We start from the raw sequence: 24154 nt of genomic DNA on the forward strand, positions 1-24154 counted from the left end.
GTTGCTAGCTTAAGAATAGCCTTCCTTCTTCTGGCATTTGGATGAACCCTAACATAAGAGTTAGCTCCTTTCCTGCTCGCTGTAAAGAAAAACCTCTGTATAACCAAGACTTTATTATTATTATAAGACAAAAATGTAATTTAAAAATAATAATTTAAAATAATTACTTGTTTACTTCTTACTGTGTGCCAGTACTTGTCTAAGGTAAGACTCCATCAAGAGATAAAACATTTATCAGACATTTGAAAAAGTCAGAAATTGAAGGTAAAGCACTAATATTAAAACGACAGAAAAATTAACATAAAATAAGAAATAGGTATGTGAGGAGTAAGAAGATGAAATTTTTAAAATTGAAAGACTCCAAATACTAGAAAAAATTCACAGAGATCTTGGATTCATAGTGAAAACGTTATATAGACATTGAATAATTTAAAAAGAAATGGCTTTGGAAATATTAAAACATGATTTCCCAAATTAAAATATAGTAATAGATTTGTTGAAAGACCAATTTAACAAAATATTCCAAGATATGTAAGAATAATAATAGTGGCTGAATGCCATGCCTCATGCCTGTAATCCCAGTACTTTGGGAGGCTGAGGCAAGTGGATCTCTTGAGCTCAAGAGTTCAAGAGCAGCCTGAGCAACATGGCTAAGCCCCATCTCTACAAAATATACAGAAATATGCTGGGGTGATGGTGCACGCCTGTAGTCCCAGCTACTCGGGAGGCTGAGGTGGGAGGGTCTCTTGAGCTTTGGAGGTGGCGGCTGCAGTGAGCCGAGATCGTACCATTGCATTCTAGCCTGGGCAACAGAGCAAGAGTCCATCTTTAAAAAAATTAAAATAAAATAATCAAAATAGCACACTTTATACACTATATGTATGTAAAGAGAGATAATCAATTCAAGAGATTCACAATAAAAACATCTGTAAACAATATTTTCATATTTTCAAGTTGCTTGTTTTCTACCATGTGGCTCCCATTGACGTTTGTGTCTTTTCATTAAAGACGCTGCCACATTACACACACACACACACACGCACACACATATACACACACATACACACACACACAGATGACGCTTGAAAAACATGGGTTTGAACTGCACAGGTCCACTTTTATGTGGATTTTCTTCTGCCTCTGCCATCCCTGGGACAGAACAACTACTCGTCATCCTCTTCTTCCTCTGCCTACTCAATGTGACAATGAGGAGGATGAAGACTTTATCAGGATCCACTTTCACTTAGTGAATACTAAACATATTTTCTCTTCCTTATGATTTTCTTCATAACAATTTCTTTTCTCTAACTTACTTTATTAGAAGAATACAGTATTATACAAAATACGTATCAATAGACTGTTTATGTTACTGGTGAGGCTTCTGGTCAACAGTAGTCTATTAGTAGTTACGTTTTTAAGGAGTTAAAAGTTATATGTGTATTTTGGACAGCATGCGGCATGGGTACCCCAACCCTCCTGTTGTTCAAGCGTCACCTATATATTCTTTAAGATTCCAGATTATCTGCAAGATCAAAACTACTTGGTCTAAGGTGGATCATACACACTTATGCTCCTATATCAAAGGCCATGGTAAGAAATGCTCTATAACAGCCCTTCATTGCAACCACCTGAAGCAAATGAATATAAAATCTCAGACTAGCTCCATCAGCAAAATGTTTTTCAAAATTGCCAGTTGACATAGGCTAAATTCTTAAACAGTCTCAAATGAAGAAAGAAAAGGTAATGTTAACTTTGAGTAGCATGGGTTTCAGGATGATATTAGACACTTGTATGCTGGTGGCCCTTGCTAAATGCTATTTCAGCCTGAGCCCTCTTTACAGATCATCTCTTTCAGTTGGTAAGAAAGGAAAGAACAGATAAAGAAGCTACCAAATAAAGAATTTAAACCTCTATTATAACTATCTAGCCACTGGTGCTTACAAAAAAATGTCTACGCGGGAGGCTGAGGCAAAAGAATCATTGGTACCAGGGAGGCGGAGGTTGAAGTGAGCCGAGATCGCGCCATTGCACTCCAGCCGGGGCCACAAGAGCGAACCTCCGTCTCAAAAAAAAAAAAATCAGTCTTCTACCTGTGAAGAGCTGTACCAGTATTATTATAGATGCTTTACATACATTCACTTTTAATTTTCACAATTACCCTAGGAGGTGTGTTCTATTATTATCACTCCTATTTTACAATTCAAGAAAATAATGTTTAGAGAGGTTAAAACTTGTCCATAGTCTTTTAGCTAATAAGCAACGGAGCCAGAATTTAAACTAGACACTGGTTACGAAACCCACGCTCTTAACTGTTTCTAATACTGGAACAAGACAAGGGTACCGTTGACCAGAATATAAAGTGGGGGGAAATAATTGTCATAAGAAATAGATATGAAAGTGACCCGTGTTCAAAGAGAAATGCAGCCTGCCATTCTCCCCTCAGCTCACACAGGCTTTCTTTCAGCTCTTCAAGCACACTGAGCACAAAGTCTGAGCTCCTAGGCTCAGGACCTTGGCACGTACTGTTTCCTCAGCCTGGAATTATTTTTAAGTACTTTATAATTAATTTGATTATACTTAATGGAAATATAATCATATTGATTTTCTTATAATGCATTAGAATTATTTGACATGTTTAATACTTAATAGTTTATTTGTTCATTTTTGCCATTTGACTATGTTCTATGAGGGCCAAACTTGCCCTGGTCATGTTTACCATTGAATCCCAAATGACTGCTGCATCATAGGCCCTCAATATTTGCCTGTTGTTGTTGCAGGGTTGTGGGGAACTTAGGAAAGCCTTCATGCAAGTGGTGGTTTTAAAGCTGGCTTTTTAAGTTTGTTAATATCTTTTAACTTGTGAAGTTGAAGGGGAAGGAAATTTAGGCTGGAGGGTCAGCATCATGTATGTGTAACATGGTGATCATTAGGCTTAAATGAGAAGACGTATAAGAAACAGTTTATAGAGAGTTGAGTATTTTTGTGGCAGTGGACTGGTAAGACTGGGAAAATAGGGCAATGTCTTCTGTAAACTGTATTTAATCTTCATTTACAGATGAGGAAACCGAAAGACCAAAATCTTGTGCCCAAGTTTTCCACAGCTAGCGAGCAGCAGAGCGAGGATTTGTATTTAGGATTGACTCAACGCCCATGAAGTTAATTGCTAAACCATACTATCTCCATGTGAAAAAATCCTGAAACGTCAGGATGTGGAATTGGCACTTGATGGGACAAATCACTGAGCATGGACGGGACTAGGGTCAGCTGAGTACAGCACGCCACAAAACTCAATAATCGAGTTAAATAATATTATAATGCAATATTAAAAAAAAAAACAGCACCTGACCAACATGGCGAAACTACATCTCTAATAATAACAAAGTTTAGCCAGGAGTCGTGGTGGCTGAGTCAGAAGAATCCCTTGAACCCAGGAGGTGGAAATTGCAGTGAGCCGAGATTGCACCATTGCACCACTCCAGCCTGGGTGACAGAACGAGACTCCATCTCAAAAAAGAAACACACACACACACACATGCACACCCAGCAGACAACAACCCCCTGTTCCTTTTTGCTATTTTTGTAAATAAAGTGATTAAAACCAGGGATGGGATTAGGGTAAGGCAAGTGAGGAGAGGTCACACAAGTGCAGGATTGGATCCTGCTCTTTATTTTAAATACTGATGCTTTGTTTGTCATGGATGACTTTTGCATTCATTTTGATTTTTAAAAATATTTCTTTAAAGCAATATTGATTCTGATTACTGAGTTTTTACCCTCATAACTTTGACACCCTAGGTGAGTTCTCCACTTGCCTCATAGTTGTTCCAGCCCAATCTGGAAGCATGCTTTCAAAAAGAGTAATCTGACAGTAGCATGGAAGATGATTCAGAGGGGAGGCTGAGAAGAGCAGGCTCAGAGAAGGATATAGACAAGAATGGATCAAGACCCAGATGACTTTTGGAGGCTGAGCTGAGCTCGTGCCACTGCACTCCAGCCCAGGTGACAGAGCTAGAAAAAACACTCAAATAAGCGAATTGACAATAAGGATGGAAACAATGGGGAGAGCGAGAATCTATATGATTTGGCAATTGTGTGGTAGGAGAATGATGACAAGGACTCCAAGACAATGCCATGACTTAAAGGAGTTAAAGGTAACTCGGGAACTGTGCCACCTTAATGAGAAAAGAAAAGTCAGGAGAAAATCCTGGTTTGGGGGGATGATATCAAGTGTGAAGTCAGGGGTATGAGACAGCAGCGTGCATTTGAGGGGTTTTAGCCCTATTTTTAGGCTATTGCTACTGTTACATACAGCTTTAGAATATAAAACATTTGGCCGGGTGCAGTGGCTCACGCCTGTTATCCCAGCATTTTGGGAGGCCGAGGTAGGTGGATCATTTGAGGTCGGGAGTTCAAGACCAGCCTGGCCAACATGGTGAAACCCCATCTCTACTAAAAATACAAAAATTAGCCAGACGTGGTGGCACGCGCCTGTAATCCCAGCTACTCAGGAAGCTGAGGCAGAGAATCACTTGAACCTGGGAGGTGGGGACTGCAGTGAGCCAAAGTCATGCCATTGCACTCCAGCCCAGGCAACAGAGCAAGACTCTGTCTTAAAAAAAAAAGTATATATAAATACATTTTTTTAAATGTATCTTTAAAAAATGTATATATATATATATCACATTTGAAATAATTGAGGCAATGATTAAAACTTGGAAATCATTTTGTTCTAGAATTTTTGTGATATATTTTTATTAACTTGGTAATAAAGTTTTTGGCTTTCTTTTTTTTTTCGGACGGAGTCTCGCTCTGTCCCCCAGGCTGGAGTGCAGTGGCACGATCTCAGCTCACTGCAAGCTCCGCCTCCTGGGTTCACGCCATTCTCCTGCCTCAGTCTCCCTAGTACTGTGACTGCAGGCTCTCCCGAGTACTGTGACTGCAGGCGGCCGCCACCACGCCCGGCTAATTTTTTTGTATTTTTTTTTTTTTAGTAGAGACGGGGTTTCACCGTGTTAACCACGATGGTCTCAATCTCCTGACCTCGTGATCCGCCAGCCTTGGTCTCCCAAAGTGCTGGGATTACAGGCATGATGTTTGGCTTTTTAAAGGTAAAATGACCATAATGTCCATTTCTCATTTCTTCCATGGAAGAGATAATATAGGATTTATTTATATGCTTAATATCAAGATTTTCCTTTTTTGATCTCATATCTGGCATCCTAAATGTTAAGGGGTGTTAAAACAAACACTTCATCTCTCTGAGTTGTTTTCTGTCTCCATAAACATTCACCCAGCTACTTTATTAGTTATTTTCTTCCTTTAAACCCCTTCTTACCTGAAGTATTTAAACTATTTTTTTCTGAACTTCCCCTAAGTATTTTGCTATTTCATAAAGCAAAGCATTTTAAAATGTATCCATTTACTAGCAATGTCTTTGGAAGGCCTTTCAGCCCATTGTGTTATACAATACCCTATTGTGTATATGTAACCCAAACTAGTTTCAGGCTATTTTTACCATACACGCTCACATTGGTTTGAGCATTTTAATTGAATCAGACAAGCAACCAATAGCTAACTTGGTCAGTAACCAGTCATTCACTGAAAACAGTCGAACAGATTGTGTCTGTAGACACAGCCTCAATCTTTTTGTTAGCACAGCCATTTTGGTTTTCTCCACTTAATCTCATTAAGGGTACCCCCCTCCCTCCACCTGACATATGACTTTCTAGGTTTCCCTGGCTCAATGAATGTTTAAGTTTCCAATTACACGTCCCCAGATGCATTTGTTCTGCCTTAATTCTTTTTGTTCTTCCCCATCAATGTACTTAATATACTTTGATCCATTGTATTTTTCATTTGTCATAACTTGTTTTTATTTGGGTTTCCAGTTTAGGGTATTATCATTTTAGTATTAGGCATGCATACCATCTGTGTCTGTACGGGCATTGAAATATCCTTATCTTGGCTTCCTTTCATCTTTCTCTGATACTGGGGATAGACGAAGGCCTTGTGTCTAATAAGTCATTTGCATCAGCATGTCCCAAATGACCAAGAGATGAGGATGGGAGAGATTAGCATGGTAATCTCATTCTGATGGATAAAATTAGCAGAGATATTCCCCACAAATGGAGAGCTGCCGTTGGCGAACTGCTGTGCTTAGAATCAATTACTAAATTACTTTGAGCTCTAAGTTGACATTAACAGAAAAAAATTGCCATCGACTGAAGGGAAATAAGATAAAAAATATGCGATCATTAAATCTCTCGCTACTATTCACGAATGTGACTCACAAGAATGGTACACAAAATAGGGCAGAATTTAATTTTTAACAGTGCCCCCTGTCAACATTTCATCCTGAGCTTCTCTGTGGCCTGTGAGCCTGCCGTGGCCTTTCCTATTTATTTGCAGAGGAAGGAGAAGCCGGGAGAAGAGAAGAGATCTGGTTCAATCCCTCCACTTTTCTCCAAGGCTAGGCAGCTAACTCAGGAGCCCCAAGGGCAATTTCTGATGCCTCAGCCACCCAATCATGCCGAGCAGGGGTTGGCAGTGTGTCTCCCCATGTCCAAAGGAGAGCCACACCAGGCAGGGCCTACTGACATTCTGAATGCCTCCTTCTGACCAATATCAACAACATCAATGTGAAGCTAGCTCTCTTGGTTTCTACTGCCCCAAGCTGACTGGGAAATGATGACTATAAATGTTTCCTTAGAGCATCACTGGTACTGCTAGCCCTTCCAGAAGTTGATGAACTCACACAGCATTTCTTATTAATACAAAATACCTCTACTAAGAAAAGCCTTTCTCTGCTTAGAAACACATTCTTGTCTCAATGGGGAGAAAGGAGTAGTGATGGGCATAAACAAGGAAATTAGTTCATATAAGGAAAGAAGCTTTAAAATAGCTTTTTTTTTTTAAGCCAGGGCCTGGGGAATCCCAGTGGCATAGTAATTGTTAATATTATTAGCACAATATACATATCAGCTGTCGAGATATTATGAGGACTTGAATTCAGTCTCTGTTGGGGGAGTCAGGGTCAACATCATTAACTATAGATCTTGTCTCAGTTTCCATATAGATGCCTCAGGGCAAGTGTCTGCCAAATACATCTCTATAGATGGGCATAACCATAGGATATACAAGAGGCCCATCACACACATCAGTAATAGACAACAAGCTTTTGTTTATCTGAAGGTTTACTGGAATTAACTGATTAGTGTCAACTTGACACAATAACTTTTGTCTACAATGCACTAGATCATTTTGATGGTTTTATTGATGGAGTGTGTTGTCTAATGTAAATCATAGGGGAGGTTGAATTTAGATAAAGTCTGGCACATTTTTCTTAAGAGGAAACTGAAAAAGCTGTTTGTAAATGCACCCTTGACAGGCCACCTTCTGCAGTCTTATAGATATTAAGATAGTAATTGGGATATTAATAATAATAATTACAAGGGAGAGTTGTAATTGAAATGTATGCAAGTCAGCGGTTGGCAAATGCATCTTTAAGAGGACACATTTTGTGCTCTTACAGATATTACAACAAAATTGTGGTATTAATAACAGTGATTAGAAGGGAGATTTGTAAGTGAAATGTAAGCAATCCATTCTTAAATTAAACTTAGAACACAAAACCATTAAAGGGAAATGAGAAAATAAGGCTAGGTTGTTAAGAGTGACACAACTTTCGTGTAAAAATTGCCTGCAAAAATGGCAGAGAAATGAAACGAGAGCAAGTGGGAGTTTATATACTTACATGGAATTTTAAATAACTATAAACAAAATGTATTCAAAGGCTAAATTCTAACTTGGGGGAAAAAGTAAAAATAGATTCTAAGCTTTGAGGGATTATTTGCAGTAAACATCATCAACATGTATCAATCCAAGCAAACTATATGCACAGTTAATTTTGAGATTTGGGTAAACCAAATCTAGAATAATTAACCATGAGTATTCTTGGTAATTTAAAGTTTCCTGAATCAAATAGTTTCTAGAAACAATTCATCACTTTAATTTTTTTCCAGTTTTGTCCTAAGCGTCTCTTTTAAAATATAAGGTTGCAGTTTTATGAACCCAAATTCCAGAAAGAAAAAGGATGACTTACTCTAGTCACAGAAGAAATGTCAGAGTCTATCCTTGAAAGTAGAAATAGGGTGAGTGCCAGGGAGTGGAGGAGCTTAGATGAATAAAAAAGATGAAGTAGACACTTACCAAACAGGCACCCTTTAACCCTACAATCACTTCCTACTATTGGGATATAACTTTTTTCTTTCATAATATTATGTTTTGTTGAAATTAGGTCAGTCTAAGATCTGAGACATACTGAACTGCAAAATGGAGTAATTCTTTTCTGAGTATCTCATCAATGGTGTCTCCCAAAGGCTCCAATTAGCTGTCTCAATCTGGTTTTAGGAGAGAATTGTTTTCTATTCTTCATGAGAAAATATACTACCATCTTGTCCCTTGGTTATACTTCTTTTTTCCCCCTATGTCCTCTGTGCTTGTGTTGTATTGCAAATAACAACTGCACAGATCATAGAGTGGTGTTAATCCCCATTTGGAAGCCTCTCAGAGTCATACTTTTCTCTTTTGGGTTCTTAAGACTGAAAAAAATGAGAATGCCAAAGGAATTTCTTGTCCTGAAAAAGGAGTATCTCATCATTCACCTGCAAGTGTTGAATAGCTTCTATACACACCCTACAAAGAATAACACACGCTTTTAAATATTCATAAACAAACAAAAAAAGTCACAAAAGCTTCTTGTGTCTCCTGCAAACTTCTCTCTAGCTAGATTCTCCGGCTGGAACAGGTCACCTGAGGGTCGCCTCAGGCCCCAGTATCCTTCAAACAAAAAAGACCTACGTCTCCTTTCTCCAAGCCATGGACCTAGAAGAACAAAAGCTTTTGGGAAGGGTGGGTAAGGGAGGGTTAATAAATTAACCCATCCGGGCAAAAATGAACCAGTTTAACTAAGTAGAAAATTACACCAAAATAGTCAGAAGCATTTTACAAAATAGAAGAGAGAATATAATTCTTCCGTACACTTAGGCTGACAATATCAATATCAGCCAACATGCACCGATTGACAGGCACAGTGGTTTCATTTTATTTCATCTTTTCAGCCTCTCTTTGTTAAGGATTATCATCACCATTTTCTAGATAGAAAAACTGAGGTTCTTTCAGGTTAACTAACACAAATCAAAGTTACACAGATAAATGGCAGGGCTGGAAATTTAACCCAGGGTTCAAAAAGACTCTGATTTTAACCGTGCTATTTTACCTCCCTCCTTGTGCCCTCCTGAGCTGGGGTTCACTTGGTCGCCCACCCCCACCTCACCCGGGGTGGCCCTGAGACAGCTGAGGGGAGAAGCTGAAGGGTCTTCATTGTTCGTGAGGCAGGGCTCGGGCTGGGAGTCCAGCAATCTGCCCTTGGGCAGTGTCTGAAGCCTCAGCCCGAACAGTCTCTCTCTGACAATCACTGACAGCGTCCAAGGGTTTCTGAGGGCAGAAAGACCCAGCCCTGGGAGTGGGGGAGAGAGAGGAAGAGGAAGATGAGTCTCTGTTACCCCATATTAGTCATCCTCCAGATTCCTCAGAAGACAGAGAAAGTGGGGGGGTGGAGAGAGAGAGAGAGAGAGAGAGACCTAGCAGCAAAGCAGGATTGGGTGTTTCCCTCCCATACCCCAAAAAGGCTCTGATGGTCAAGCCCTTGTAATTTATTATATTGTAATTTAGCCCTGCGACGTGTTCAGATGGGCAAAAACCAGATGTGGGGAAAATGCAAACACGAACCTTTCCTGTTACCCTTCTGCAGCCTCCTTGTTCAGTGTTCCTGTAATTTCCTGGGAGCCACATGTTGGGTTCTAGGAAGGTGCGAGATGCCCAGGACCCAGTTTCCACATAATCCCTTTATGTTAACTGGCTTTTACTTTGTCCACCACCTCACTCCTGGGGTTCCACAATAGGATGCTCTTCCTTACGCTCTCTGAGCTTTAAATATTGGGCATCTCTGCTCTGACATTCTCTACAACCTACCTGTTTAACAAGGAGGGGCAAGAGATTGAGTATTTAAATTATGGTACATCCACTCCAGATATTAATTTTGACATTTCAGATGCCGCTGGAGGTAATATAATAGCTTCATGCTTATAAAGCTAAGTATAGAGAGCAATATTCAAGATTAAACATAAACTCTCATGATGGCATATCCAGGTGGTTGAAGCATGGACTTTGGAGTCAGACTGACCTGAACTAGATTCTGCCCTTTGCCCGCCATGTGACTCTGGGCAAGTTTTTGCACCTTCCATAGCCTCTGCTTTTTCTTCTGTAAGAATGGTGATAGCCAACACAGAGTTGTTCTGAGGATTAAATGAGATGATATCAGTTTGAAGTTTCGCAAAGTATCAGGCTTGTCGCAAGCATAAAATAAATGGTACCCCATTATTTTAGAAAGAAAATTGAATGTAGGGGAGGGAAGTGGAAATTCTCCTAAATCCAAAATGTTTGTGAAATTCTCCAAATGAGTGAAAGTGGGGTTAAAAAAAACTCAGGAGAAGGGATTTCTGGGTGGGAGCCACTTATTTGAGATCAGCCTGGTCAGTTTTCATGATCCATTGAGAGAAGCCCATTGGACACTTCTTGGATTATGGACCTCCACATGGGCAAAACACAAGACTGTGTTCTTGGCACATTTAGGATCTACTTATATTCACCACTGGCTTTATATTCAATATTTAAAAGGATCCAATTAAGTGAAACAACAATGGAAAGAAATCTACCTGGCAATTTTTATCCCCAGTGGGGGTAAAAATATATTTATAGACATGATTATATGTCATTCATCCAGCCACTCTTTACTAATCACTCTTCTGTACCATGATGCTGCATTCCTTTCTAGGGTCTTGGGATTAGGCCAGAAAGACACAGCCTTGCCTTATGTTGCTTACCCACCTAAGGTGCTGTGCAAAAACCTTGCAAGGGCAACTTCTGGGCGGTGGAAATAAATCTGGTTTGCCTCTTTGGGCTATTCTATGCTTTCTTGCATTTCTATAATAGACACGTATTTTGTTGTATTCAAGAAAAAAATTTATTTAAAAAAATTTATCTGCTACGAAATAACCAGTTCAAGCACATTTTAAATTTTCAGTTGATGGGTGGGTGTCAGGGTAAGCCAACTTCAGAGTCTCCTACATTTCTTGTGAATGTGAGAGCAGCTCCACCTGGCTCTAGCAGTAAGCCTCTTTGAGCACTGGGAACCTTCACTTGCCAGGAAGGTAGGAGCAGCAAGTCTTAATATTCCTTCCTTCTTCTCCTCCTTAAGATGCACTATGAAGCCCAGAGAATGTGGCTTGGATTACTTTTGAACATGGTCATTTCTAAGAATTGACTTTATGTATTAGTCTGTTCTCATATTCCTATAAAGAAATATTTGAGACTGGGTAATTTATAAAGAAAAGAGATTTAATTAGCTCATAGTTCTGCAGGCTGTACAGGATGCAAGATGCTGGCATCTGCCTGGATTCTGGTAAGGCCTCAGGAAACTTACAATTATGGCAGAAGGCAAATTTCATCTCACATGGTGGGAGCAGGAGTGAGAGAGAAGAGAGTGAAGGGGGAGGTGCTACACACTTTCAAACAAACAGATCTTGCAAGAATTAACTCACTGTCATGAGAACAGCACCAAGCAGATGGTGCTAAATCATTCATGAAAAATCTATCCCCATGATCCAAACACCTTCCACTAGGCCTCACCTCCAACACTGAGGACTACAATTCAACATGCGATTTGGTGGGGACTCAGATCCAAACCCTATTACTTTGTTTTAGAAATTCATTTCTATAACTTAAAATTATTACTAGAATTTCTTGACCTCCTACATTGTACAAAGCACTTTGAATATATTCTCATTTGATCTTGACAATAAACTGAAGGAATATATTATTATGATTAAATAAGTTGCCCATAGTTATAGAATAAGTGTCAAAACTGGAGTCAAATGAGAAAAATCAGACTCCAAAACCTAGATTTTCAACCACACTACTCCACTGCATCCTGAACTACTGCTTACCAAATGATATGGGCCTTATGGATCTATATTTAAGATGGGGTCAACCTTAAATGCTGGAGAACCAACAACTTGGGTTCAGGTTAACGCCTGAACCCCAAAACCAGTTATCAGTAATTCCTCTTTTCTTGCTGCCCCAGGGCAAACACCAAACCCTTTGCTTTTGTTAATTTCATTGATAATTGCTACCAGGAATCATGTCAGGACTACAAAATTTAATAGGAATAAGCAAATTACAGGAAAAGCAGAGCCTCATGAGAGTGGTGCTCAAATATGGGCCAGATTCTCATATTCATAACAATATGAAAGAATAATTAATCATATGGCCATTATTTTTTGAACACCATCTCTGTACCATGCCCTCTTCTAAGTGCTTTATAGGTACTACCTTGCTTTTGAGGAAACTGAGGCACAAATTAAGGAAACTGAGGTTTATCAACTTGCTCAAGTTCACAAAGAACATGGATCCTGACCTAGACCATCTGGATCCAGAACCATACTCTTAACCAATATTCTTCCACTGCCTTTACTGGCTAGCCTAGCTACAGAGGACAGAATGGGTAGAAGAGAGAGATTTCAGCTCTGTACAAAAACAAAACAAAAACAAACAAACAAACAAAAATCTTCCAGGTGCTTGGAGCTGTCCAACATCATGGTGAATTATCTTAAAATGACAAGTACTCTTCCATTGGAAACGTAGTCAAGGCTAGGTTTATGCAACCTGGGATGCTGAGCAGGTAATCTCTGCATTGTGTGACAGGTTGAAATAGCCTCAAAAGAGAACTGAGTTAGATCGGAGCTTTCAGATTTTGTGCTCTCTCACACTAGGATGCAGTCTCCACCTTTAGATTCCCTAGCCTGGAACCACTGTGAATTCCAGATAAACTAACATTTATTGAGGCATCAGTTTCCTCCTTTCCCCCTATCAAAATGTAAGAGCTACACAAGCTTGAAGATCGGACCAAGTATCTCTGTTTTCACTCTTCCTCCACTAGATGTCCTGCTTCTAAGACCCTTCCAACTCTGAGATTCCACCATTCTTTCTGTGGGACACTAATTGTTGAAATACACCTGATATGCAAGAGAAGGATTTTCACCACGTTGCACAAGAAGCTAATGGATCTCAGGATTCATATAAAAGGCTTCTCCTAAAGCAGAATTAATATTTCTCACCACTTCCACTATTATCCCAAAGGGTCAACCCACCATATTCTTTCCCCTGGGCAATTGCAATAGCCTCATGATTGTCTGCTTGCACTCATATCTGCCCTATATTAGTTCTTCACATTGCAGCCAGAATGATCCTTAATATATATTAATCAGGCCATATCAATTCTCAGTTCAAAGCCTTTCACTGACTTTCTGTTTCTATTAAAATGAAAGACAAAGTCCTTGCAATGATCTCCAAGACCCTTTGTGATGGGTCCTCCTCCACCACTGGCCTCACCTCCCATGCCTGCCCCCTCATTCATTCTGCTCCAGCCACTGGCCCCATCCTCTAACACACGATGAATTGCTCCTGCTTCAGGACGTCACATTTGCTGTTCCACCTGCCTGAAATACTCTTCCCCCATATAGCTGTATGACTCACTGCCTCACTTCCTCCATAGAGCTGCTAAAATCTCAGCCTTATCAAGGCCTACAACTAGTCCCAAAGGACAATTTCAAAAAAGGGCACCCTCTTAATCAAGTGCTTTGATCCTATCTGCCAGAAAGTTTTCACAGCAACACAACCTATAATAACCATGAGGAGAAAAGCAACCTATGGACTTGTACGAAGTACAATCCCAAGTCGTAGCTCCAGATGGGAAGTTCTCTGACTACTCCATGTAAAAGAGCAATACCTGCACCCCCCTGCAGCACCCCCATCTTCCTAACCTTGTACATTCTTCTCTCTAGGACTTATTACCATCTAATATAGTTCATATCTATTGGTTTATTTGTTTGCTGACTGTCTCTCCACTCTGCCACTAGAACAAAAGAAGCCAAGGGCTTTGTGTTATTCAATGTTGTAACCCAGCACCTACTACCATGCCTGCCACATAGAAAGCACTCAAATATTTGTTCAATGAATGAATGACAGAATGTTCTCAGCAACATAGACTGCAGAGTTGAACATGATCAGGAAAATGTGGGGGGAAATTATGACTTTAAATAGAAATAGGTAGCTGCAAGGTTAAGTGCCCAAAGTATATATAAATGGACAGATCATGTAAATCTATGCATATGTCTGAGCAAATTCAAGAAAAAGAAACAAGGCAGGACACTTAAAACCATTCCTGTTGCCTGTGAGCTGGCTTCTCCACTGGTGCAAGCACCCAATTTGTAGATCTGATGAGAGGTGACAATGTTCTAGAGGTGTGTGCATTGTTCCAAGCCAGGGGCTGTGAATACGAAGGTGGCAGAGGCGGAAAAATAAAACTGATCCTCCTTCACGGTCCTTCTTATCATCAGCCCCCACACAGCCATACCAAGAAAAAAGAGAGCAAGTGAAGCCTAAGATGTAACAGAGTGGTTTTCACCCATCTGGAGTCAAAGCTGCAGCCCAGAGGCTGCTCTCTAAAGAAGTGTCTGCTGGCCTGAGAGACCACCTGTCTTGATGATGAGCAGATAAACAGCTCCACTCACTAGGATTTCACAATCTAAGAGAGTCTCTGAGGATATCATATCAAAACACATAGAGGACCATTTATGAGCAGCCAGCTATTCAAAACAAAAATATGGGAGAAATTAAACAGAAGCAAGCTTCTAGGTAAAGGAAAAATATTGAACTCAATTTATTCCATTATATGCTCCTCCTTTGTAGAAATGCAAAGAAACATGGAGCATAATTTGGCCCACCTCTGCTTTGATGACCTGTATGAAAAAAGGGTTTCTTCTTTCAGCCTGAAACTCCTGTAAGAGCAGTAGATATAAGTCATATTGGTCAGAGCCTTGGCTACACATTTTCCATGGAATGTAAACATACATTGAAAGATTTGTTTCGTGGGGGTGCTTAGTGACCATGTAATCAGCTACATTTGATGCTCCTCTTCAGGGAAAAGGATGTAAACTCTCCCAAGGTCATGACTGATATAATTTGGGTGAAACATCTCATCCATTTCTGAGGCACATCCACTTTGTTCTTAAGTAATTAAAATATTTGAACCCAAAATTTCTTTTCTGCCCCTATATGTGTCAACCAGGGCTGTGTGAGCAACAGAAATCCTTGAGTCACATAAACAATTTTTATTGTAAAATGCTATCAGAACTGTGTGTGTTTTAGTATAATCCATTTTCTGTCAGGCATTTGACTTAATGATATTTCCTCTTCTACTTATGTATTTCATTATCTGTTTTTGTGTCTTCAGAAACACAATAAACTATAATGAACATGAAAAGATTGGTATGCTTTTCAGAGCATGCTTCATTTTTCATCTTTAATGGATCTTTTTGTAGGGTTCTCACAACCAATTGAAAGAGAATAAAACATTCTCTTGCTTCATAACCAAAGTGCTGCTCACACTTCCAGCAACCTTTGGAAGGGGAATCCTGGCTATTGATGTCCCTGGAAAGAGAGTGGTAGAAGAAAAGGTAAGTACCTTTGCTTGAGAAAAGAGTGGCCTCCCTCCAGCCACAGACATTCAATGGCCACACCCTCTAACTTCCTCTACTTCGTTCCTTCCGCCTTCCTTTCCTAGATAGGCTGATGTTTTGGGTCAGTTCTAATTGCATTTGTGTTTTGCATTAAAACACACAGTATTCACTGTTCTGCAGACATTATTTTTGAGAATATAAAGCACAATTTCTTCTCTCCAATCCTTTAAAAATATTTTTTCTTCCCTCTTTTGAGAAATTTCCTGAGAGTAAAGAAAATGTAGTTACAGTCACCTGGAATCTTGCTACTCATGTTGTGGCCCTCAGACCAGCCACATCAGTATCACCTGGGAGCTAGTTGGAAGTGCAGAATCCCAGGCTCCACCCCAGACATACTGAATCAGAATTTGTATTTTAACAAGATCCCCAGGTGATTCACTGGCACATTTGAGTTTAAAAAGCACTGAGTTAGGTCAAATCGAGTGGAATAAATGAAGCCAAATATAAAGTTTAGATATGGAAAAACATTAATGCACAAAATGACTTTGATCTTCTAAGAATGTAGTAAGAGAGGCTTACATAGTTTAAATATTTCTTTCATCTGACCTTCTTTTCACGTTTCCCAAGTGCATAAAAGTATATGAGTGGAAATGTACAATGTCCCAAGAGAACATTTATAAAAATCTGTCTGGCATTTTTTTTCTGTATCAGAAATTGAAGACATGGAAGAAAGATGAAAACGCTGGCTACTAAATACCTATGTGTGGTTACTGAGTGTGGTATACTTGGACACCGAGCTCCCCCACCCATCAGATGTCACAAAGAGTCCTTTTACTCTTGGATAATTTCAAATCAAACTGACCTCCCCAGGTAAGCCCCTTGTCACTTTCAGAAGAATCCCTTTTAATGTGTGCTCCACTAAGATTTTAAACTCAGAAACTCAAGACTTTATTAAGTTGCTACACTTTCAAGCTCAGTAGGACATTTTGACTTGGAAGGGAAATTACTTGGTAAAATGACGAGCTATTCATTTGCCTGGGAATAGGAGGTTTCAGAGAATGTAGAATTTTCAGTTTTAAAACTGAGACAGTCTCAGCATAACTGGGTTGGTTGATCACCCTATTCTAACATCATTTATGACACCCAATTGGCCTAATGAAATTGGCACACAAAAACTAACTTGTGAAGGCAAACAACTTTCATAGAAATAATTTACTGAAACTGCAAGGGAATTCTCTGAGCCCTCACATTCGAGAGGCACAGAATCGAACAGATCATCCAAGCAGATTTCTTTAAATTGGCTGGAAGTGCACAGCTCTTGTTTCGGCATCAATAGATGTGTTCAGTTTCAACTAAGCAGTTCACTAACTGCATTGATTTTTAAGGCCAAGCTGAAGGTATTGAGAAAATATCCAGATGATACAGAAACTGGAATCCTCAGAGACTGATGAACAAAGGGAGAATTTTGCTCCTGTTGCTTATTCCTGGGACACCTCTAGCTGGGAATACATATCCCAGGGCTGTTAGTAGTTTTAACCTTTCTTTGGCCACTTGATGGTTGAACCATTCTAGTACATCCCTGTGCCTAAGGGCTCTCAAAATACTCTGGGAATACAAGTTCGTGCTCAAGGTCCAACAGCTGTCAGAGCAGATGGCTGGGGATTTGTTTACTGTGGTCCTAAGTATTACCCTTTAGCTCTAAGGCACTGGGAACAATTTGACAAATTTGATTAACTGAGAACAATATGATGCTTGCCTGGAAAGCTCACTCCACACTTTCACAGAGTTCCTTATGTTCTTTTCATGGTCTGAGGATACAGGATGATATTAGCTACCATCTCAGTCCAATGAAACTATCAGAGAAAACAAAAAAGTCACCCTTGGCTACCCCTTTTGTTTTACAACTGAATGTTTGTGGTTCACATGTACAGCCAGCTGTTCTATCAGAGATGCTCAGAGCATACCTAGTCCTGCCTTTAAGAAAAAGAAATGTGACTTCATGTTCCATGGCACTCTATAGCTTATTTGTCAATTACAAAGTGTGTCTGCTTTGTGAAACTAAAAATAAATAGTTAATCTGCTGGAAAATCTTATTCTACCTTCCCAACTTGCCTCTGTTTTTCGTCCTCTCAACTTCCAGTAGTTTCTTTGGTGAACATCTCACGGATGGCTTGCAAAGCATTTTGTGCTTTGAGATGGCGTGTATATCCCTGGGTCTGTGAAAGGCCACTGCTGCAGGGTGGGGAGACAATAGTCAGCTCTGGGAAGTCTGTGGGAATTCCTGAGGGAGCTGCAAGTTACTATGAATAGCCCAGCATTCGAAGAAGATTTGCAGAGGAGTCTCCTGCTGTGCCCTCTAGCTCTCTACTTGATGGAGACAAACCCAGGGCCTGAGAGGTTGGGAAGGGCTCAGGGAGGACGCCCATTAGGGGACAGGCTTTCTTGTGTCCAGATTCCACTTGGGTGACCCTGGGAAGAGAGACTGCTGGCTCTTTTCCGGAGCCACAATGCTCCATTTACAAGCTGCAATTAGTCGCAAGCAAAATTTGTGCATCCACTACTAACTGTCAGCTCAAGAGGTTGAAAGTTCAGTCCTGGGGAGGTCAGGACGTCTTCCAAGGGACTGATGACTTTGCTTACAACCTCCCCTCCCCCAGTACAGTGGGGACCCTTCTGTAGGGGAGAGAACCACATTCCATAGAGGGATGCCTGCAAAACTGAATGATCTATGCCAGACAGGCTCATGGTTCTGGGACTAGGCATAGTTGGCAGATGTACCCGTTATACAGTGACTTTTCTACAGCAGAATATTGACTTAATTTATAATAAATATAGCCATTTGAGAAGAGCAAGGCAAGTAATGCTGTAGTGCTGTTAGGATTTAGCTGCTATTTCAAAGTTCAGCCAGTTTTGCTTGCATATTCCATGTGGAATAAAAAAGCCAGAAAGGCCCAGAAAAAAAATGAACTGTTCTTTGCCAAATCAAAATGTGTAAATAGTTCTTCTGAGAGCATAACAAAGGGTCTATTTTGCTTTTAGACACCAGAGCCAGAAACAGGAAAAGGCTACAATTAACTAACTGAAGCACAATGTGAAGTTAATCAATAATGGAACGATTATGACGAAGATGCCATACATTAACTCTACCTAGACATGAGTGCTGCTTTCAGAGCATGAACATTCTTTCAAATTCCAGATACCACTTTTTCCCTTGTGAGGCTGCATTTTAATTTTCCACTGTCTCCTCTATTCTCATTTGCAATCCTCTGAATCTCACTGTAAACTGTGACTAGATTCCTCCTCCCCCATTTGTGGTGTGTGATGTTGGAATCCCTGCGTTGCTCTTCTGAGAAATGGAGAAGACTTCCATTTGGAGACTGAGCTGACAAGGATTGAATTCTTTATTTATTTTATTTTATTTATTTATTTTTTGAGATGGAGTCTCACTGTCACCCAGGCTGGAGTGCAGTGGCGATCTCTGCTCACTGCAACCTCCGCCTCCCGGGTTCAAGCAATTCTCCTGCCTCAGCCTCCTGAGTAGCTGGGACTGCAAGCACATGCCACCACGCCTGGCTAATTTTTTGTATTTTAGTAGAGATGGGGTTTCACTGTGCTGCCCAGACTGGTTGCAAACTCCTGAGGTCAGGCAATCCGCCTGCCTCGGCCTCCCAAAGTGCTGGGATTACAGGTGTGAGACATGGTGCCCGGCCCTTTATTTCTTTAATGGGCACACAGCAGCCACTCATTATATGATGTTGGCTCCCTTAGATGAAAGTAAAATTAATCATGACATTTACATTGAGTAAATCATTCCAGACCTTCCCAAGTGTCTACTCAGGACACCAAACACCAAGAATGGGTCTAACCCAGAGAAAGGTCTTGAAGCTGGGCATGGTGGTGCACACCTGTAGTCCCAGTTACTGGGGAGGCTGAGGCAAGTGGACACTTGAGTCCAGAGAGGTCGAGACTACAATGAGTATGATTGTGTCACTGCACTCCAGCCTGGGCAATAGTGCAAGATCCTGTCTTCCAAAAAGGAAAAGAAAACAAACAAAAAAAAGTCTTGTAAATTTTCAATCAATACCAAAGCTGACTCCTTACCCCAGCAAGCCCATCAGTAGAAGACAAAAGATGGGCCGGGTGGGAGGCAGACTGGGCTGGCTGCTCCATCCCTGCCCCGCTTGCAGGAACTACACAGCATGAAGACAGGTGACACGGTTTGAGACTTCTCTCCCAGGCTCCCATTTGGACCAAACTCAGATTTCCAAATGCAAGGCCTTCCATGACAGTGGATATCATGTGACAAAACCAGATACATAGCCTCCCCCACCACAGTAGAACCTCTGCTTCTTCCGCTCCCCTTCCCCCTTGAAATCACTGAAAGCCAGGCGATGTACATGGCTCCCCCTCAGAGGGAGTTGCTCGGGTCTCTCTTCTAGACAGTGCTCTAAGAAACAGTCTTTCCCCTCACCCTTCCTATCACCACCCTCCCCAACCACACCCCCTGCAACACCTCACCCAGAGTTAGCCACAAAAATAACTATTCCATGATGGGCAGAGTATGATGCCGTGTGATGAATTAACAAGAAACCTCCCATCACCTGGTGGGTAATTTTTTTCTAATTAAGTTAATTGGATTTTTTTATATTATAAAAGGAGTTCATGTTCATTATTAAAAATTTGTAAAATACAAAAAAAAAAGTAGAAATTTGAGGGAAAAAAATAAAGCCTACAGGTGGGTAATTACAGCCCCAGAATTATTAGTCATTTTGACTGGGCACCTGGTAATCCATAAATTAGGTTTTTAGAGTCAACTCCAGTTCCACTTTCTAGTTCAACTACTTGTGTCTTCCCTAAGTCAATGCTGCAGTTATTTATCACAGTTTTCTTGGAGAAGGCAAAAACCTTCCTGTCTGAATTTCAGCCCCACTTAAAATTTTAATGCAAAACTGCGTTCCTCAGAGTTACTGGAGACATAAACTCCTGGCACCCTTCCATTCCAGCCCCAGGGTTTCTCTCCCTCTAGGACTTCTCCAAGCCAGCTCCCTTGTCATCAGCTCTCATGGGAGGAGTAGAATTCTTATTTTTTCCCCCACAATAGAACTTTTAAAAATTTCTCTGAAATATGCTGTTTGCATAGTCACATGTCTGAGTTTCTAGCAATTAATCTCTTTATTTCTCTCTCGGCAAAGCATGAATGTTTCTGCAAAAGAATGAAAGCAAAATACTGAAGCAAATATCAGGCGAGATTTTGGCTCATGCACAGAAAGTCAAATATCCATCGACCTCAGCTACCTGCAGCTCAGCAAGGAAGCCACTGATGATCAGCAAAATTCCTAAACAGCAAAGGCAGCAGCACAAAAATTAAGATTCCATCAGCCACGCACTCTCTCACTTTGTCACTCTTCTTTGGACCCCATTCAAAAAAAATAATAATAAGCATTTTCAGTTCTCTTAGCTCTAAGGAACAGATTGCAATGTGACAATGGATTCTGGTGGGAATGATGAAGGAAATAGAAAACTTTCAAAGGTGGACACAGGAATTCAAAATATGTATGTGAGCCAGACGTGGTAGCTCGTCTTGTAATCCCAACACGTTGGGAGGCCAAGTGGGAGGATTAGAGTTTGAGATCAGGAGTTTAAGTCCAGCCTGGGCAACATGGCAAAACCCTATCTCTACAAAACATAAAAAATTACCTGGGTGTGGTGGTGTGTGCCTGTATCCCAGCTACTGGGGAAGCTTAGGTGGAAGGATCGCTCGAACTTGGGAGATGGAGGTTGCAGTGAGCCAAGATGGCACCATTGTACTCCAGCCTGGGCCTGACCCTGTCTCAAAACAACAGAAAATCAAGTGGCTTAGCTGGGTGATCCTGGCTCAAGGTCTCTTATGAGGTTGAAGTCAAGATGTTTTCTGAAGGACAATATGCTATGTGAAATAAACTAGTTACAAGCAGACAAATACTAGCCGATTCCACTTACATGAGGTACCTAGAGTAGTCAAAACCATAGAGACAGAAAGTAGAATGCTGGTTGCCAGGGACAGAGGGAAAGAGATAATGGGGAGTTACTGTTCAATGGGCATAGAGTTTCAGTATTACTAGAAGAGAGGAGTCCTGGTGATGAATGGTGATGATGGCCGCACAACACGATGAATGTATCCAATACCACTAAACCATATACTTTAAAATGGTCAAGATGGTACATTTTATGTTATGTGTACTTGACCACAATTTTTAAAATGAGAAAAAGAAAGAGATGTCATCTGAAAGCTTGACTGAAAGATCACCTTCCAAAATGGTTCATTGACGTGGCTGTTCACCATCAATGAAGACCTGAGTTTCTCTCTGGCTATTGGCAGGAGGCTCCAGTTCCTAAGCAGGTTGGCTCTCCCTTGGCTGCTTGAATGTCCTCATGACATGGCAGCTGGCTTTCCTTAGAGCAAGAGAGCTAAGAGGGAGAGAGCCAGGAGGAGGCTGTATTGCCCCTTGATTTAATCTCCAAGCTCCTGCACCATTGCTGCCCCCACTTCTATTTGTGAGACAAAAGCCGCTAAGTCCAGCCCATTCTCAAGGGAAAGAGATTAGGTTAGGCTCCATCCTTTGAAGAGAGGAGCATCGAGGCACTTGTGGACATATTTTTTAAATCTACCACACTCCCATAGAATTTATTTTTCCCAATACAGAACCCAGAGTGATCATTTGTGTCAACTCTCTGCTCAGTGGCTTCTCATCTGATGCAAGTATTAATAAAAGCCAAATTCTTACCATGGGCCTCAGAGTTCTGCATGCCCTAGTGCCTCTGCAAACTCTCGGACCTTACCTCCTATCCTTCTCCACTCCAGCCTCTCCAGCCTCCTCATTGCTCCTGCGTTCTGCCACTTCCTCAGGACTTTTGCATTTGTTGTTCTCTGCCTGGAATGCAGATTCTCCCAGCTGTCCAAATGGCTCATTATCTCATGTCCTTTAGGTTTTCACTCAAATGTCGCCATCTCAGTGAAGTTATCCCTGACCACTCCATATTTAAAATTGAAACTCTCCCACCTTACTTGTTGATATGGTTTGACTGTGTCCCCACCCAAATCTCATCTTGAATTGCAGCTCCCATAATTCCCTCGTGTTGTGAGAGGGACCCAGTGGGAGATAATTGAATCATGGGGGCGGTTTCCCCATACTGTTCTCATGATAGTGAATATGTCTCACGAGATCTGTTTTTTTTGTTGTTTGTTTTTTTTTTTTTGAGACAAAGTCTTGCTCTGTCACGCAGGCTGGAGTGCAGTGGTGCCATCTCAGCTCACTGCAACCTCCGCCTCCTGGGTTCAAGCGATTCACCTACCTCAGCCTCCCAAGTAGCTGGGATTACAGGCATGTGCCACCATGTCTGGCTGATTTTTGTATTTCTAGTAGAGACAGGGTTTCACCATTTTGGTCAGGCTGGTCTCGAACTCCTGACCTCAGGTGATCCAACCTCCTTGACCTTCCAAAGTGCTGGGATTACAGGCATGAGCCACCGCACCTGGCCAGTCTGATGGTTTTATAAGGGGAAACCCCTATAGCTTATCTCTCATTCACTTCGCTTGTCTGCCACCATGTGAGATGTGCCTTTTACCTGCCGCTGTGATTGTGAGAACTCCCCAGCCACTTGAAACTGTGAGTCCATTAAATCTTTTTTTCTTATAAATTACCCAGTGTTGGATATGTTATCAGCAGTGTGAAAACGGACTAATACACTTCTACTACCTAACTCCCTCCCCTACTTTCTTTTCCTCCATAGCACTAATCCTTTCTGTCATCCTATATATTTTACCTGGTTCTATTCTTTTGTGTCTATCTCTCCCTCCTAGCACACAAGCTCCATATGGGTAAGCGTATCTGTTTTGTTCACTACTCTAAACCCAGTGTTCAAAACAGTGTCTGGGGCAAAAGAGGGACTCAGTAAATATTTCCTGAATGTTGGTAGCCAGAGGTAGAAAACACCTGAAGAATCATGCGTCCAAAATGAGAGTCCACTCTGGTCCTCAGAAGTTTATCTCAATGGGATAACCAATAAGAACTAAAAGCTGTTCCTCTAATTTGGACTATGTAACCATATTTTCATGGGCAACAAGCACCTATCTGCCATCACTGCATCTTCTGCCAGGGCAAGTTGGATCAAGTGATGCACTGATAATGCAGAAAGCAAAAAATGTGCCAACTAAGGTTGGGGGTGCCCAGGTTGAATTCAGCAAGACTGGCAATGAACCACATGGTAGCAAGGACATCTGCCTAGTGGAGTGAAGCAGAGTGAGTCCACGTAGGTTTTATTCTGTCTGTTGGGCAAGTTTAATGTCTCTCACAGTCTTGCCATCTTGAGTGCAGGCAATAGAAACAGCCTCTGCAGTGTGATTTTCCCTCCAGCTGCCCTCCAGGGCTTAAGCCCTGGTCCTCACTGCACAGCTTCACAAGTCAGTTGATGAAAATGCTGAGACTGCAAAAGGAAGCGTTGAAAGAATAATCTGCAAGGCACTGACGCTAATAAAA

General features: G+C 41.1%; 1 long non-coding RNA gene across 4 annotated transcripts in view; it reads left to right on the forward strand.

The window, feature by feature from the left end:
• Positions 1–24154, forward strand: part of LOC109026507 (uncharacterized) — a 66907-nt gene that overhangs the window by 22441 nt on the left and 20312 nt on the right. Inside the window, exons 2-5 of one of the 4 annotated variants that reach the window (XR_010133217.1) lie at positions 15501–15635; positions 16350–16508; positions 18678–18851; positions 20831–21270. This is a non-coding gene — a long non-coding RNA (uncharacterized lncRNA). Of the gene's footprint in view, positions 1–15500; positions 15636–16349; positions 16509–18677; positions 18852–20830; positions 21271–24154 lie in introns of those variants that run through there. The other 3 variants (XR_008679068.2, XR_002005499.3, XR_010133216.1) reach the window with 3 other exon arrangements.

The sequence above is a fragment of the Gorilla gorilla genome, chromosome 3 (assembly GCF_029281585.2).
Source record: "Gorilla gorilla gorilla isolate KB3781 chromosome 3, NHGRI_mGorGor1-v2.1_pri, whole genome shotgun sequence".
Lineage (NCBI taxonomy): Eukaryota > Metazoa > Chordata > Mammalia > Primates > Hominidae > Gorilla > Gorilla gorilla.